This window comes from Phascolarctos cinereus, unplaced genomic scaffold, assembly GCF_003287225.1.
Source record: "Phascolarctos cinereus isolate Bilbo 61053 unplaced genomic scaffold, phaCin_HiC Scaffold_3;HRSCAF=262, whole genome shotgun sequence".
In the NCBI taxonomy this organism is placed as follows: Eukaryota; Metazoa; Chordata; class Mammalia; order Diprotodontia; family Phascolarctidae; genus Phascolarctos; species Phascolarctos cinereus.
This window is the reverse complement of record NW_027555736.1, coordinates 76,360,990-76,379,529: the sequence shown is the minus strand read 5'-3', so window position 1 is coordinate 76,379,529 and position 18,540 is coordinate 76,360,990. Positions and strand designations below refer to the sequence as shown.

The 18,540-nt window shown below is 39.6% G+C and overlaps 1 protein-coding gene across 50 annotated transcripts in view; it reads right to left on the bottom strand.

Moving 5' to 3' along the window:
- SORBS1 (sorbin and SH3 domain containing 1) overlaps positions 1-18,540 on the bottom strand; it is a 306,881-nt gene that overhangs the window by 163,512 nt on the left and 124,829 nt on the right. Inside the window, exon 4 of one of the 50 annotated variants that reach the window (XM_078150962.1) lies at positions 9,121-9,173. The exons of the other annotated variants lie outside the window; for them this stretch is intronic. The gene's annotated coding sequence lies outside the window, so the exon portion shown is untranslated. The remainder of the gene's footprint in view (positions 1-9,120; positions 9,174-18,540) is intronic. 50 annotated transcript variants of the gene reach the window in all.

Below are 18,540 nucleotides of genomic sequence, written 5' to 3'. Positions count from 1 at the left end.
AACCACAGGCTTCCAGGAGATAAGATAAAGAGGTTTGAAGACAAAGAATAAAGTAACTGAATAGCAAGAGATATCCATGTTCCCCTAAAAAAAAATGGATTAAAGTAATTAAGAGTGGATTGTTGACTTGGGCACTGGGCTCTCTCCCCAGTGTAGCTAAGCCAAGGACAGTCAGCTCAGTCTGAAGTTAGTTCTCTCCCAACTATGCTGATTCTTCCAAAAAGGATCAAGGTCAACAGATAAACGAAATAAGTTCACCTGGAGGTCCAGGAATAAAGTTCCCTCGTCTTTGAAATCTCTCCATAGCAATGGTTCTTAAATGGGTTGTGAATTTGCTTATTTTGATATAATTGTTTTCCTTTGTAATCCTATGAATTTTATCTTATGCATTTAAAAACATTCTGAGAAGGGGTCTATATAGGCTTGCCACAGGAGTCTAAGGCAAAAAAAAAAAGGTTAAGGACCCCTGCTTTATAGGATGTCTGAGAGGCAGTAATGGTGTGATGTTGAATTTGGACCCAGGAGACCTGGGTTCAAATCCTGCCTGTGATACTTTAAGCAAGTCCTCACATTCCTCGTCTATAAAATGAGTGGGTTGGACTCGATGACCTCTAAGATCCTTTTCAGCTCTAAATCTAGGATTCACTCAGCAAACTATAAATCACTAAAATTCCAAACATGAAAAAAATGTTACACTGTCCCCACCCAAGATCCCAGATTTGGGGTAGTGGGAGGCACTGCCGTCTGTGTCCAACTATGATGTAAAAGAATGAAACTGAAATTATTTCTAGGGAGGGAAGTAGAGGGATTAGGTCAGAAGTCTGGGAGTACTTACTCTTAAGATGGGTGTGAAGCGACCTGTGGAGAAGGACTCCCAAGGATATTAAACGCTGACAGGTGCCTCTCGTTGATGCTAAAAACTACCCAACATCAGAGCCACTGAGGAGAAGCCTTCGGAAAAAGACTGCTTAAACCCTCTGTCTCCCCGGCCTTCCTGCTGAACTCAAAGAGAAACTGATTGCTGAGGGCTGCCTATTGATTTAGAAAACCACAAATTAACATTATCTATGTTGTCCTGTATTTTTACTTATTTTGTTAAATATTTCCCAATTACATTCCCAATTAGTCCAGTTCTGGCCACCTTTGGGAGTTGTGGGCTGCCTTTGGCTGCAGGCTGAAAGCCTGACATCTCTATTCTGCTCTAGGGTCAGTTTCAAACCAAGCAAGCCCAACCCTTCCCTTCCCGTACTCCTGCTCCCTCTTCCAGCCTCCAGCTACACCATATGTGAGGTCCTCCACCTAGTTCCCACTCTCTGAGAAGGGTGTCCTTATCCTGGGGTGCCCTTTCTTCCAAGCCACAGTCAGCCTGACCTTCTTTCGGTAACAAAGAAACCTTGCTCTTTCCTGGGCATGCTTCCTCTCCCAAGGGGCTCACCCCAGGTGAGCTCCATCCACCCCAGGTGCAAAAATCCCCAATTTAGCTTCTGCCACCATTTCTAAAGAAGGAATGGAACCTGAGGTTCATCAAATTGGGAGATTTAAGACATTACCAAAAGAAATATTGTGGCTTGGGAGTGAAGACATAAATTGTGGAAAAGTATGAATGGTGATGGTGTAAACACGGGCTTTTCACTGTATTCCTAAGTTACTATGATTTAACAACTTGATTTTATATATATTTTCCAGCATGGAGGCCTCAGTACAGAGGCAGGCAGGCTGGCTGGATGAATGAGGATTAAACCTTGAGCCAGAGCCAGACTGTGGAGGCAGTGCCAGGTGCAGCTGCTTCCTTAAGGCCTCCCCAGGGCCTCCTCCCTGGTCTAATGCTTCCTAGACTTTCTCACTATTTGGACCCTTGATGCCTCACACCCACTCCTTTGCTTTCTTCCTCCTTTCTGTGGACCACCTCTGGGTTCTAGACCTTTCCTTCATAACCTGACCTTGACTTCTCTTGCCTTCTGTCTTGCTACTTTCACTCAGAATTATAAACCCTTGACTTCATGGGCCTCATTCTTAATAGCGATCTGGACCCTAATTAATGGCCAATACAGCTGTATTGGGGTCGTGATATTATTATCTGAGGTTTGATGATATAATCATCATAGCTAGTCATGAAAGTTTGAAAACAGTGCAGATAAATAGCCAAGCTAGCTAGACGCTGGAATTTCCACTGTAGGCAGAACCCCAAGTGCCATTCTCAGAATTCATTACCTGCGGGCAAAGCCTTGGTCACCCCACCCTAGTTATGGCTGCTGCAAAAGACAGAGTAAGAGAGACCCAGAGAAAACTGATAGACTGACTGCCTATGTTATACTTTTCTGGCAATGAAGCACACTACTCCCTTTTACCATGATTCCCCATTGCTTAGGAGGCATTCTCCTTCCAACTTTTATTGCCGTGCCTTTGAAGAAATAGAAGAGAGACATTTCTGGATACATAATTGAACAGGCCTCAAAATCAATCCAGGGAACAAGAGAACTAATGCTAAATTGAAAGCCGGAAAGATAAACACAAAGAAAGCCACTGACATTTACTTTAATGGGCAGCTAGGATAAACTGAGAGCTCCATTGACTGCATTTTGGAATCAGATTACTCAACTAAGGAGACAAATAAAGTGCTTACAGCCCTTCACAAAAGCAACAGGTTGTGAAAAGGCTGATTTTTCTTGGGAAGGAAACACAGGAAAACACATCCAAAAGGGTCATCCTCTGCTTCCTCCAATTCCCTTCTGGATCCCCTCCAATCTGGTTTCCTTTGTAACCAATTAACTCACATCTCTCCCAGAAAGATTTCCAATGCACATGGCCAAGTCCTATGGTTTCTTCACTACCCTAATCCTTTTTGACCTGTCTGCTGAATACAAGACCACTAACTTGTCACTTTTCTTCACCAAACATTCTCAGAGCCTGGCAGCTTAGTGGCAATCGACAGTGCTGAATTTAAATCAGGAAGGCCCGAATTCAAATGCTGCCTCAGATACTTATTAGCTTTGTAACTCTGGGCAAGGTGTACCACGCTTTGAACTAGAGACACAAAGACGCCCCCCCCAAAAAAAAAACAGTCCGTGCCCTCAAGGATTTTTCTTCTCTGTGTCTTTCTAGCTAGTCTATGAGTGCTATGTCCTGGTTCTCCATTCTTGATTTCTCCTACTCCCCATCACTTCTCTTACCTCCATAAATCTCTGGTCTAATTTCTTCCAAGCCAAAAAGAGCTATTTCCACCTGAAAGTCTACTTAGCACCTACAATTGTAGGCAGATCACTTTTCCCTCAAAGTTATTGATCATCTTTCTTTCTCAGTGAACAATATCACTACCTTTTCCCATCCCACCAGCACATAATTTGGGAGTTCTTTTGAAATATGTCAATATTTCAAAGATCTGCAATTTTATTTGTCTATGGGCCATGCCCCACAGTGACACTGAGTATAATCCTTTAATGCAGAAGGTGGTCTTCAAATATTGCTTTCATGAAAAAGTTCACCAGTCTATGGCCAGCCTGCTGTTGACGCTCTCTGAACTTAGCTCACCCAGTCTTCAGACAACTCAAATATATTCCAACCCTATTCCATACTCAAGGCCTTTTTCAGTTTGATGGGAACTGCCAGAACTTTCACTCAGGCACCATGGTTCACAGCAAAGAGGGTTAGATTTGAAGTTGGAAGAACTGGGTTTGAATCCTGGATCTTCCATTTTCTACTCACCCTCTACCTATTTGGGCCTCAGTTTACACATCTATAAAATGAACTAGATGACAATTAAATCTGTCCAAAAGCAAAATGTAGAGCCTCAAGGAGTGGCAGGATCCCCCTCCTTGGAGGGGGTCTTCAAACAGAGGCTGGAGAGGTTAATAGAGATGTTAATAGAGAAGATTCATTTTGGGTGTAGCTCATACTGGATAGTTGCTAAGGTCCCTTCCAACTCTCAAATTCTGTGATTCCATGACCTCCAAGATCTAAATTTCTAATTAAATTTAGACCTTCAGCTCCAAATCTACATTTCTTTGATCCACTGATATGGCTTTTAGGAACCCCAAGTGCCCTCCATATCATGATTAGACATTAGAATAGGACTACCACCCTCTCTTGTCCCTCTGATAACTGCTAATTAATAATAACTCATACTTATACCATGTTTTAAGCTTTACAAATCAATTTCCTCACAACAACTCTATAAGGTTGGTAGTACAAGTATTATTATTTCCATTCTATAGATGAGGAAACCAGAGTCCAGAGAGGTACACTGACTTTTATAAACGACTCAGAAGTTCAACGTTCTTTTCATAACAGCACATGACCTTTTATCCCCAACCTTGATTATCTTGGGCCTAGCATCCTGTATTGCCTCTGCTAGCCACCAGAGCTGCAGGGTTTTTGCTTCTTCACCTTATCCTAAATGTTACCACTAGACTCATTCCGTATACTTAACGCATTATTATTATTGTTAATATTAATAATACTAGGTGTTTTATAGCATTTAAAGGCCGGACCTGTATTTCACCTACAATGCTTATTTTGTGACCTCGGGCAAGTCACTCAACCTTTATAGGCCTCAGTTTCTTCATCTGAAAAATAATGGTATTAGATTAGATATAATCTGAGGTTACTTTTAGTCTAGTTCTGAGATCCTATGATTTTTCTCCCGTAAGCCTTACAACAAACCTGTGAGGTAGGCACTATAGGTAGCATTATACCCATTTTATAGAAGAGGAAACTGAGGATCAAAAATGTTTAAGGAACCTACCCATACTCACAATTTTAAGTGTCAAAGGTGGTGTTCAAACCAGGCCTTCCTAATTCAAAATACAGTACTCTGTCCACTATGCCTACTTCCTCCTAAAAACTTTAAACAATTCCCCATTATCCAGGAGTCTCCAGCTCTGCAGGTTGCCTGCTTTTGTGTGACTCTAGACCTAAACATAGTTTTTACACATTTAGATAAGTTTTATTGTATTTTTTAAAAATGTAAAAACCATTCTTAGCTGCAGGCCAGCACAAAGGAGAGGCCGAGGGCTGAATTTCATATTTTACTGAACCCTTCACTAGCCTAGGCCGACTTTCTCAAACCCTAATAATGGAATTTACAGGATTAAATTAATCTGTCTCTCAACTTTCTCTACTGTCTTAAACTTAAACTTTTATCAGCTTTAATTAGCTGAGGAACCTCTCTGGGACAAGCTACTTAACCTTTCTAGGCCTCTTTCCTCATTTTTAATATGGAGACAAACACATTTATGCTGCCTGCCTTATAGGCTCATTGTTAGGCTCAAAAATTGTTTGAAAAGTGATTTGTAATTGTAAAGAGTTATGTAGGTGTGATAGTATTACATCATCTTGTAATTATAGAAGCAGCCTGGCATAATGGATAAAGTTCTGAGATTGGAGTCAGGAAGGTCCAGGTTCAAATCCTGTTTCCATGTGTACTAACCAGTGACCCTAGAAAAGTCACTAAACCATTATCTGCTTCAGGAAACTCCTGGAGACTTACCTATGTCTTGGATAAATTGCCATCTACTTTGAAGAGAATTCCCACACCATTCTCCAGATGGACGATACCACAGACCTTCCCCATATTCTATATCCCTCCAATGTGTTGTTGCTACAGTTAAGAAAGTTGGCAATTCAACTGTGGATCAGAAAGCAAGTGCCTATAGCCAACGGTCCTAAAGTGGGGGCTGCCCTTACAGGGTTGTATAAGCTGATGGTACCTAAGCAGCTGGGCTAGTAGTGTTTTAGGAGTGGCTGTCATACTGCTTAAGCTGGCTGTGTCCTCCAGAAGAAGAGAATGGAAATATAGGTGGCCTCTGTGTGGCAGAGCAACACAGCCCTAGAAGAACTGCTTACCCAGGTGGCCTTCTGTGCCCATGTTCTCCTGTGTCATATTTGTTCATGAAGAGGGTCTCATGCTATGCATGGACTATAAGAGTCCAAATACACACTGGCCATGGGAGAGGGTAGAGGGGGAGGACAGATGGGTGGATGGATAGATAGATAGATAGAGACAGACAGATAGAGGGAGGAAAAAGGAGAAGAGAGGAAAGATAGATACACAGAGGAGAAAGAAGAGATAGATATGGAGGTAGAGAGAGAGGATATACACATATGTATGTATGTGTGTGTGTGTGTGTATGTGTGTGTATATATGTATATATACATATATGTGTGTGTGTGTGGAGGGAGGGAGGAGGAAGGGAAGAAAGGAGGAAGAGACAGAGAGAGAGAGGGAGAGGGAGTGGAGAGAGGGAGAAAGAGAGGGAGAGAGAGAGGGAGAGGGAGAGAGACCAGACAGAGAGAATTTTGTAATCCAAGGCTACATTCCTTATCTACAATGGTGCAGCCTTTTAAAACTTTAAAAGGAAATTCCCAGAGACTGTAGTAGGAACATAACTAGGATTCACTAACAACTCTGTCATTTCAATCATGGCAGCCCCAGGCAGAATGTCAACCAGCAAGGGGCAAACATTCTAGGCCCTCGGTCAAAGACTCCAAGAGTGGAATTCTTACATTAGTCATTATTAATGGCTTTTGTTTAACGAAGCCAAACTACTCCAGTGCAGGTCCTTATAAGGAATAAGGAAGAAAAAAAAATCCCTCCAAGGGAGGCAAAAAAAGCCCCAGAGCTTCAATGTTGGGCCAGATTTCCAAAAGAAGAACGAGTTCTTACTTGCTTTCAATTCAATTAAAGTAAAATTTATACTAAAAATAGTGTGGTGTGGGCTGCGAGGTGACAATATTATCACTTCTTTTTCTACCCCACTGCAGAACTATTTTCACTTATGATCATTAACTTCTCAGGAACCAAAATCTTCAAGTTTTCTTTAAAATTCATTTTTAACTGAGAGTCTGAAATGTAGTCAATGGTTAATTTTTTTAAAGAAGTTTGTATATGGATATACGTGGATATGTATGTGTTTATTATTTATGTATATATGTATATATGTATATGTATGTGTTTTCACTGCCAAAGTAAAGCATAGGATCACATAATAAATTTCAGCAGTTTAGAACCATCCACACAGATAACCTAGTAAATTTAGGAAAATGTAAACAGTCCCAGATTCATTTGAGAATGTTACGGTGAGGAGGGGAGAGGAATCTTCTTTGTTTTCCTTCTACACATATAGTAAGTTCAAGATAACATCAGCTTAAATTTATATATAGCCTTGCTGTGAAGGGCCAATGGGGGAGGGGTGGGAGGAAACAAACATTTATTAAGTGCCTACTGTGTAGGCATTTTGCTAAGCACTTTACAGATATTAATCTCATTTGATATTCATAAAAACCTTGGGAGGTAGGTGCTATTATTATTCCCACTTTACAGATGATGACACTGAAGCAGACAGAGGTTAAGTGACTTGCCCAGGGCCACCCAGCAAGGCAGTATTCAAGGCTGGAATTTACAGTTAAGTCTTCCTGACACACAAGTCTAGCGCTCCCTCCACTGTGCTGCTTTGACAGCACTCAAACACTCTAGTTTGCCATAAATGTGCAGAGACTAAAGAACAATCCGCATTACTCTGAATGGTCACAACATTGCAAAATCCCAGAGCAAGCCTTTCACATGGGTCCAGAGAGGCAACACAGCGAAGGGGGAAAAAAATCAATGGTCTTGGAATCATTGAAATACTTGAGCACAAATTCCACCTTTCACACCTACTGACTGTATAATTCTAGGCAAATCATGAAAATTCTCCTGACCTCAGAGCCTTTTCTAGTTGTCATCATCATCATCATCACTGTAGCAGCATTAACACACACACACACACACACACACACACACACACACACACACTACATCATATGTAGCATCTAGGAGTTACAGAATGCTTTAAAAAAAAATTATCTCATTCGAACCTCACAACAACCCTGAGAGATAGATACTACTATTGTCCTCATTTTACAGATGAGGAAACTGAGGCAGACAACAATTACTTATTCAAGGTCTTTAAATTTAGACACACATACCTGTAGCACCTCATTAGGTTGTTACGAAGGTCAAATGAAAGGAGAAGATACATAAAATACTTTGCTAACATTTAAGTGCTATATAAATGCCAGCTATTGTCAATATTATTCCTCAACCTTTCCCCAATCCACTTCACTACTATATTATATACCACTGAGAACCACTTATTTTTCCATTTTCAAGTCTGGCCTCCCCTCTGATGCTTCCCACTGAGTCCTAGCTTCTGGCAGGTCTTAGCGCTTGGTCCTAGGCAGAAAGCTGGAAAGACTGACACCAGATGGATCCAGTTAATACTTCACACCTGTCCTGGCCCAGCTACCCTGCCTATCCATGTTCATAAACTGAGAGAGAAAAATTGAATCACCCCAACCCTCTCCCTCCCCAGAAGTGACTAAACAAAACCCTATCTTACAATTTTACAACATTCAGTAACAACCCCAAAGATTTCTAATCACAGTAAAAGATGATTAAAATTATAACTATGTCCAGTTGTTGCCACCTAAGCAACTCAGCACCTCAAACAGTGCCTTATACAAACTAAGTACTCAAATATGTATTGAATTGTCTTGATGTGAAAAAGAAGATGCTGCCGAACGTGACTGATTCGTCCCCAAGAGCTGAAAGGAAAGAAGCAGGAGTGAGGAGATCTCTGAGACCAAAGAGGAAGGAATCCTGTGGGAACAGGGAAGTATCAGCTTCCCAAATTGCAGCAAGAGGAGAGGAGGCCTGCATGAGCCAAGCTGCAAAGGGCCTGCATCACTCTCCAGCATCGTATCTCACTTTCCTGTCGTCTTGACCTTTCACACCTACCTGATCAGCTGGTGCTCCTGGGAGCTGATCTCAGCTTGTGTCTGGGTCTTTGTCTCATATGGTCCACCTCCTTGGATTTCTGGCTTGGCATCCTGGCTCAGTTTTGGCATCTCCATCATATTCTTCAGCCCAGCATTTAGCACATTCACATTCCTTCTTGATACTTCAGCACAAGAAACTCAGTATCTTCTTGGGATTCTATTCTTGGCTTCTGTTACTCCCTTTTCCGTAGTGAACCATAGGTTCCCACCCCCAATTCCCAGGCTAATAAGCCCTATGTCTTGCTGCCACCTACTTCTGGGACGTGACAGAAAAGATATTTGCCCTTACCCATAGTACATGCTTACCTCTTTTTTTGAACCACGAAGTTCCTGAGTCTGCTTATTTGCCGTGTCTTGTACTGCTCACAGATATGTAATAAAGATGCAGCACATTCAGAAAAGAAGGAACAGAGGCTCCATTCAAGAAAAGGTCCCATTTGCTCTTTTGCAAATATATAGACTAAACACATTCAACTCACAACTATAATCTAATCACAAATCAACTTTTTCCCTGCCAAAAGGTCAAGCGTCAAGACATTTTGCTGAAAAATGAAATAACTTTCAAAGAACAGTGTGAAAGACATTAATTACATCCTTGTTCATAACAGATCTCTTTTCTTGTTTGCATTTATTGAACACACCGAAGAAAAGAACCATGCCATGAACTTAATGGAAACAGAGAGAACTACCAGGGAATGGACCCAAAATGGCTGTTACCTTTATGTCCTTCAGGGTCTGGTCTCTGGATGCTTGACTTTAACCTCTCTGGCCCAGAAACACAGCCCCAGGTTTACATGGAATTGGTTCAACTTTGGGGGCTTCTCAAACATCTTAGCACTAGCTCCTATTTGGCCAAGAGACACGTTTTCTCTCTAGTAGTTTGCACCATCCAGGGACTCCTCCATTGCTCTAGAGTAGCCCACTCAAGTCTCTATGGCTCCCAACTTGGCCCAGAAGTCCTGGCAGCTCCCGCTCTGTCTTTGTGTGATGCCATCTCAGAGGCCACCCGGTTCCCTTATGCCCATGGCTCCCTAGAGGACCCATGGGCCACTATCAGAGTCCTCCAGCAGCCTGAAGCCTGTGTGAACCTCACGAGTTTTTCTTTGGCCATCTCAGCTCTGGTTGATAAAAACACCTGGGATCCCAAGACCAAAGACTTAGAGCTGGGACCTTAAGAGAGAACTTAAAGATCATCAATTTCGAATCCTCTCATTCCGAGTTGAGGAACATTAGGACCAGAGAAATGGAACGACTTATCCAAAGTCCCAGAGACAGCCAATCTCTAGATCCACTTAGGTTGGGCTTCTTTTTTTTCATTTTCTTTTTTATTACACACTTAGTCATGAACAAACACAAACATTTCAATGTACAAAAAAGAACAAGAGGTTTCTATAAGAAACTTCTGACCCATGATATGTACACTATGTTTTTAAGTACATATATTTAATTTAATGGAGTAATAAAACTTTCATTTGTTTGTGTTCCCTTTTGTACTAGGACGTGAAAGACTTACATTTTTAATATTTGTCTTGAAATGATCTTTGAGGTAAAAGGTTTTTGAAAAGGTCTAGCTAATTTTATATTTGGATGGTGTGAAATATCATGCCGTCTGAGCAAAGGAAGACAGAGAAATTTCAAGGATGACCTAGATCAGCCTTTACTTCTGAGTCTCTGCTTTTGTGCATCACAAATTAGGGCTATTTCAGTGACCCCTCCAAATCCCTTAAAAGTATTCTGAAGGGAAAAAAAAGTATTCTGAGGGGCAGCTAGGTGGCGCAGTAGATAGAGAACACTAGCTGTGGAGTCGGGAGGACCTGAGTTCAAATTTGACTTCAGACACATGATACTCACTAGCTATGTGACCCTGGGCAAGTCATTTAACCCTGACTGCCTAGCAAAAAGAAAAAAAGAAGGATTCTGAGCTACGACTCATGGCAATTGTGAGGAATCCCACCAACAAAAATTCTATTTGAGAATGATAATAATGATATGTAATATGCATATATGACAGCTAACATTTATATAGCACTTACTATGTCCCAGATACTATGTGATTATTATATCATCTTATCCTCATAATGATCTGAAAGGTAGGTGCTATCGTTATCCCCATTTTACAGAAGAGGAAACTGAGACAAACCTGCCCAGGGTCACACAGCTATTAAGTGCCAGAGGCAGGACTCGAACTCAGGTCCTTCTGACTCTAGGCCCAGTGCTCTATCCAGTGGACCAACGAGCCACCCCAAATATAACAATTAATAATCTGTGCTACCAAGCTGCCCTAAGTGATTTGGTTTCACTTTCTTCCATGCATTTAAAAAATGTTTTACTAGCGTTCTACGTGTTTTTTTCGTATATCTACTACTAGTCATTTTCCTGCCATCCCCACCCCTAGAATCTGTCCTTTGTAACAAATTTGTACATCACAACAAAACAAGTCAATGTGTGAGGCTGCGTCTCGTTCTGCTCCGAGAGGCTGTTATTTCTGTGTCCCAAGTGGGAAGAATGCTTCACTAGTATCTGGCCTTCCTTTGAAAAACCAAATGCAAGGGCACAGCTTGGTCAATCTCCCTGAAGCCGTGTCATGAGCCAACATGTATCCTGGGCAATGTCACTGTATACCTTACAGAGGAGATATCATGTCCCAAGTGTTATACTTGTTCACAAGGAATTAACCTTGACAAGAAGTAAACCTTGTTAAGGGATGTGTACAGAAAAGCCTTGCTTCTCTCTCCCTTTCTGTGTGTGTGTGTGCTCACATGTATGTATATGTATGTATGTGTGTGTGTAAATATATACACACATATATGTATGTTCTCCCCTAGTTAAAAATGTGCAATATTCCTCCAGGCACCCTGGCCTATAGCCCCAATTCTGAGTGTTTCTCTGCGGACCTAGGAAGGCAACACCCCATCAAGAAAACTCATTTACTCAAAGCAGCTTCACTGTCTTCTCTCCTGCAGACCTTTCCTAGCATCTCAGAGCCCTTCCTCCCCAAAGAGTCTACAATGAAATTCCTTTAATGCTACCCCTTGTATATTCTTAAGGAACTGCCCCAAACAGCAGTCCTTTGTAAGAATCCATATCTCCCCTAACAGGGTAGCTCTACTACTTACACTCACACCCAACACATAATTGTACAATGTTCCTCTAGCTTCTAACCTTGCCTCGGTGCTTACCTGGAATGGACTATCTAAAAATCAAACAATGTTAACATAGAAATGCTAGGCCCAAGAAAAAAAAATGAATGTTATTAAATTTTCCCCCATCACTACAAGGCTACTAATGCTAGTAGTCTAAACTAGAATAAAAAAAAATCAATAATAATCCAGGCAAGCCCCCAATATGAAACCTATGGCTCAGAAGCTCTGGCTCCACTTGAGTGTCTCAGGGAGAGATGAAAACCCACTATAGAGGGGAAGAAGGTATTTTATTATTTGTGGGTTCAAGCATAAACTTCTTCCATTTTTGATCAAGTGAAATAGTACCTGTCCTGTATTCTACGTATAGTTAGCGAGAGTGCTTACATGGGAGATTGTTTCTTTTTTCCTTTTCTTTTGTGTTATGGAGACCTAAATATGAAATAAATTCTGGTCAGGTGCATGAGCCAAAAGGAATGATAAATGAGAAGTGCCCAAGTTTAGACTTGGACCATAAAAATGCCAATCTGCAAATCTTACCCTAAATTATGACATAAAGAGAAATAATGTAGGGTCCTGACTCATTAAGTCAATGAGTTGAACTCATTATCCTGGATCAGAAGATTGCTCAGTGACTATAGGGAATCATAGGAATAAAAGTGGAGAATACTGTTATATATCTCCACTTATTACACTGAAAGTCCCTTGAGGTCAAGAACTGTGAAGCCTGGTATCCTGTCAAACATTTCTTTTTTTTTTGGCAATTTTTTTAGGTTAAATGACTTGCCCAAGGTCACACAGCTAGTTAAGTGTTAAGTGTTTGGTCTGAGGCCAAATTTGAACTCAGGTCCTCCACAGGGCCACCTAGCTACACCTCAAACATCTCTTAAAGTATCTTAGCTATAGTGGGCACTTAGTAAATGATTGTAGTACTGAATTCAATACTTTTATAACCATCTGTTAGCCAAATGAATTAAATCCACTATCAATATCTACTATCTGGGGGATACAAGCATAAGACCTGGTCTTCTGCCTCAAGGAACTTACATATCTAATTTGAGAGGCAAATTAAACAATGGTGAACAATACAAGACAATGTAGCATGACCCCTGGAATTAAACAAGGACTTTGAAACAAGCAAATGAAAAGGCTTTGGTAGCTAGGATACAGTTGAAGGAAGCAGATGAAAAATACTTTGAGGGGTCTTAACCAAGGAAACTCTAGAAATGGCTGAGGGAACCTAGAGAACCAGTGTCAGCCAGGGGAAATTCCTCTACTTATTGAAGACTACAGAATTTTACAGTTGCACGAGATATTAGAGGTCATCTGGTTCAAACTCTACCTGAAATATAAAATCTCTCTACAATATCCCCAACAACTATTACTCCAACTTCTTTTTTAAAGGCTTTCAATGACAGGGAACTTACTACTTATCAAGCAGGCTAACCCCTTTTGCTAGAGCTCTAAATACTGGGAATTTCTTATATTGAAACAAAAACTCTCCTTTAGTAATGTCCACTTATCGATCCTAGCTCTGCCTTCAGAGCTAAAGCAGAGTAAATCTAATGTCTACTCCATAGGAGGAAGTTAATTTAATTTAATAAAAGTAAATTTAATAATAAATTCAGACAAGGAGAAACTCCCATTTGGATAACCCTTTAAGGTATATGAAATTTTGTCCCACAAAAACCCTGTTGGAGTCTGGTAGGTTGTTCCTAGGAAGTCATGATATCAGACAGCTCAAGGCCACAAAGATACATAACTGTGAATTTTTCTCACATCTTAAAAAATATTCTTTAAAGCTATTCTTAAAAATAACTACTCTTTATTAGAATCGCTAATCTTAAGCAATCAGCAAGCATTTCTTTTTTTGATCATATAAAGTTTGTTTTTTAATCAAGTTAATAATTTTGGGTTTTTTCATTGTCAAAAAGTTTAAATTTTGTTAAATTCTATCAGGCCTATTCTTCAACATGTTTTCAGCAAGCATTTCTTAAGTGCATACTACGTGCCAAGTACATTCATAGATAAGTGATCCCAATGATGCCAGTACTCTTTCTACTCTGGCACATCACAACCCACCCATGACTTTTCATCCTAACTGATTTTTGTCCATATCTTTCCATAAATCTTGCAGAGAGGAGACACACAACACATTGCAGACTTTCCTCTGGTTCTTTTAACTCTTTGCGGATACCAGCAGTTGGGTTGTTGTTACCCTACCATTATTACCATGGGCATATGGGCTGGGTATACCAGCCCTCCCCCAGGAAGGAGAAATGGAAATGCTCCTTTAAGGTATGCTGATACACCTGTCTCATGCTCTATGAATACCCAAACTAATTACATTTACTTTTTTGGTCACACTTGTCACTGATTATTATGCCTTTTACAACCATTCTTGTGGGAAAGCTTTTGATGATAATACACTGCAACCCAATTCCAATGTCTGTACGTTATTTTCATTATTCATATAATGTCAACAGGAAAATATTGTCGCTAAATATGCGTGTGAGTTTATATGTATATACCCACTGGGATCACTGAAAGGAGCACACAATTTCCCAAATGTGATCTAAGCAAATCTTTTCCTCTTATTCAATTTAAAGACCAGTTCACTATCCATATTCAGTGCCTGTCTTCAAGATATATGTACTGGTAAAATACCTAAGTGGGTTGTCAATATATCTTTTTGTCATAGCAACTGTTTCATTCACTTTGTTTTCCTGTATGGATTATGCGGCCAGTCTTTTGAGCGACCATAGATCTCACTGCAGACGCCCTTTAAAATTCCGATGCTCAACAAAAGGAGAACAGTGACATTCCCAAATAAGAATGTCAATACCTTTCCCACTTACCCTTCACTTTTCCCTTCTCACCTTACCCTACATCCTTAGCTTCAAGTTGAGTGTTCTTTTGGGAATCTGCCCACGGCTTTCAGATTCCAAACACCCCTGGGATGATTATCTTTTCGCAGCCAGCAATCTTCTCTCAGGAGAAGGACACAGGCTATCTATTCATTCTAGGCTTTTCAAAGTAATTAAAGGAATGGCCATAATTTTCTTTACTAGTGTTTAGACTGTCTGCTTCCTTTCTCTACATGAAGCAGAAGTGAAAAGCAGAAGAAATAGCTATATAAAGGTTTCCATAGAAACATAACTATTGGAAGGGAACCAGATGAGGGAGCTCCAGGAAGCAAAGCTAAGGAAGGCAAAGGAACTATTTAGATCTGCCAGGGAAATTCCCCCACTTACGGGAAATTATAGAATGTTCAAGGGACTTGAAAAACTAATGCAACCTCATCATCTTACAGATGACAAAAATAAGATTCAGGACATTTAAAAAACTTGGTCTAGATCACATGGTTAGTTAGAAGAAAAGCCACGATTAGAACCCAGGCCTCTTGACTCTGTTTTAAAAATAAATCTTATCAATATCTTTTGCTTTTCCATGATTTATATTTTGGTTTTCTCCTCCTTTTCTCCTCTTTTGTGTTCACTTTGAATTTATTTGGTCACCTTCTAAATTTTTAATTGCATATTCAATTTATTAATCCTCTCTTTTTCTATTTTGCTAAGGTAAGTTGTTAGTAATATAAATATACATATATACATATGTATATATACACATATATATTTTCCCCCTCTGGAAACTATATTTAGCTGCATCCCACAAGTTTTACAATGTTTTATTATCATTATGTCTTTCCCATAGTTAGTAATTATTTCTATGATCTATTCTTTGGCCCACTTATTTGGGATTTCATTATTTAATCTCCATTTAGGGGCACGCGCGCGCGTGTGTGTGTGTGTGTGTGTGTGTGTGTGTGTGTTCAAGTGAGAGTTTTGTTCCAACTCCTTTTTTTATTTTATTTTTTATAACTAATTTATTTTAAGTTTTCAACATTCACTTCCATAAGATTTTGAGTTTTAATTTTCTCCCCTCCCTCACCAAGATGGCATGCAATCTGATATAGGCTCTGTACTTATACATTCATATTAAACATATTTTCACATTAGTCATGATGTAAAGAAGAATTAGAAGTAAAGGCATGTGTCTTTTGCTGTGCTATCTATACAAATTACTATTTGTTGTATATTAGGGTCTGTAGAGATGCTTCTCTACGTTTTTACATGTGTTTATAATTTCTCTGTGCTCTAATACATGGTTTGCTTTTTCAAAGATGCCATGTGGTGATAAGAAACTTGTACATTCTTTACATCCTTATGTACAGAAGATGTCACAAATCTTCTAGCTCTAAATTCTTCAATGATTTGTTCAGTTCTGTGTTTTCTCTTTTGTCTGACTTTCTGTTAGATTCGTACATCTCTGAGAAAGGAATACTAATGTCTTCCACATTATTGTATTACTCCCTATGTCTTTGTAAATCAACTAATTCTTCCTTCCTGAATTCAGATGTCATACCATTTGATTACTGCTGTTCAGTGGCATCCAGCTCTTTGTGGCCCCATGGACTTGTCCATGAGATTTTCTTAGCAAAGATACTGGAGTGGTTTTCCATTTCCAGCTCCAGTGTGTTCCCATTTTACAAATGAGAAACTGAGGCAAATAGGGGTTAAGTGACTTGCCCAGGGTCAGATGGCCAATCTAAGATTGGATCTGAACTCAGATCTTCCTGATCTTGGTACCAGTTCTCACTGTACCACCTAGCTGCCCCATACATATGTACCATTCAGTACATATATGTTTAGTATTCACTGATGTTAATTTATTGCTTATGGTTCCTTTGAATATAATGTAGTTTCCTTGTTTATTTTATTGATATTGTGAATTTTTATTTTTGCTTTGTGTGACAGCAGCATTATAATTCCCAGTTGTTTTTTTAAAATTAACCTCACATATAACAAACTTTGTTCTAACATCTCATTTTGATTCTATGATTCTTTGATGTTTCTTATAAACAATCAATTGTAGGATTTTGTTTTCTTGTACACTTTGCTACTCTTTTGTCCTACTGTATTATTTAAGCTATTTGTATTTCAAGCTATAAGAGTTAGGTTTGTGTTTTCCTCCATTTTTGCCTTTAGTATTGCTTTTTATTTTAGATTTTTTATTCCCATCCTCTTTTAAGCCAATATTTTGTCCTTATGATTAGTTTTGCTTAAACTACTTTAATGCAATCCTACTTCTCCACTTACTCCCATCTGTCAATCTTTTCCCTAATTTTGAGATTTATATGAATTGTTGAATTCTATGTCTTTTACTTAGCTAATTATCTATTTCTTGCTCTCTTTCCTCTTCACCTTCACTTATGTGGCTAACTCAAATCCCCCTCCCCTTTCTTGTGCTTGTTAGTCTCCTTTTTTTCTAAACAGTTTTTCTTTGCTTTGTTCTCTTTGTAATTCTCTTCCCTTCCTATCTTTTCTAAAAAAATTTTCTCTGATTTATGATCTATGTTTTATTCCTTATTTAATCTCTTTGCATTCCTTATGGCTTTAAAATTTCTGAAGTAGCAGGTTTTCGATCCCTCTTCAATCAGTTTATTGCCTTTATAGATCCAGCTTCATCCTCCTTTGTTTCTGCTATTCTTTGCTTTTAGAAGCAGCAATTCAAAAATGAGGTGATGTAGACAGAAGCAGTGCTCCATGGCAGACGTTACCACATCCCAAACCATGCAGCCTAATTCTCACCCCCGCCCTCCACATGACTGTTTTTTCTACCCAGTGGCCATGCCACCTAATCTCTGCGCTCATGTCCCCTCCACTCTTCTGACTGCCAGCTGTCTCTAGAAACTCATATAATCTCCTGGAGCAGAATGATGTCCATCAAAGCACATTTTCTCAGAGAAGGTAGCTTCCCAATGCACCGGCTCCTCCTCCCCTACTCCTGATTAAACCTATTGTGAGTTGCCCATCTCTCTTCCAAGGCACACAACTCCTCCACCATTGAGGTTTTTCCCTTCCCCTTGCTTGGGCTGAGAATCTCCCCATTCATTTGCCCAGTTTCAATCCATCTCTTCTGGCACTTTCCCTATTTTCCTGCAGCTCTCCTTCTTGCTGAGAGACAACTATAGTAATATCCCTTCACTGTTCATCCATAGATTTGATAAAGGTACAGTCCCCATTGCCTCTTCCCATTTATGGACCCTCCCACTTTACAATTTTGTTCCACTAGATACAATGATCCTTCTATAAGTGGGTTGAGGGGTTTAGTCTATGACAAGTAAGATCTGCTCTTCTCTCCTCACCTCTCCTATTTTTAAATTCTACATACAGCCTTACCTCCATCTATAGTGTTTTTTATTTTTAAAACATTTCAGGATCTCTCTTTGTTATTATTGTTTTAATCCCACAGTCAGTCTTTTTCTTTCTTTAAAATAACCACTAAATATAAGGTAATTTATTTCACTACTTATTATTTCCTTGGTAATTATATTTATTTACCTTTTTTGTCTATCATTTGAAGTACTTAAAATTCAATATTTTTCTCATCTCTGAGTTTTGTTTATTTGTACATGAATGCCTCAAATGCCTCTCTTTTGTTCAACATTCCATATTTTTCTTCATTGATCAGAAAGGATCATAGGATTATAGATGTAGAACTGGAAGTGATCTTAGAGGGTTGA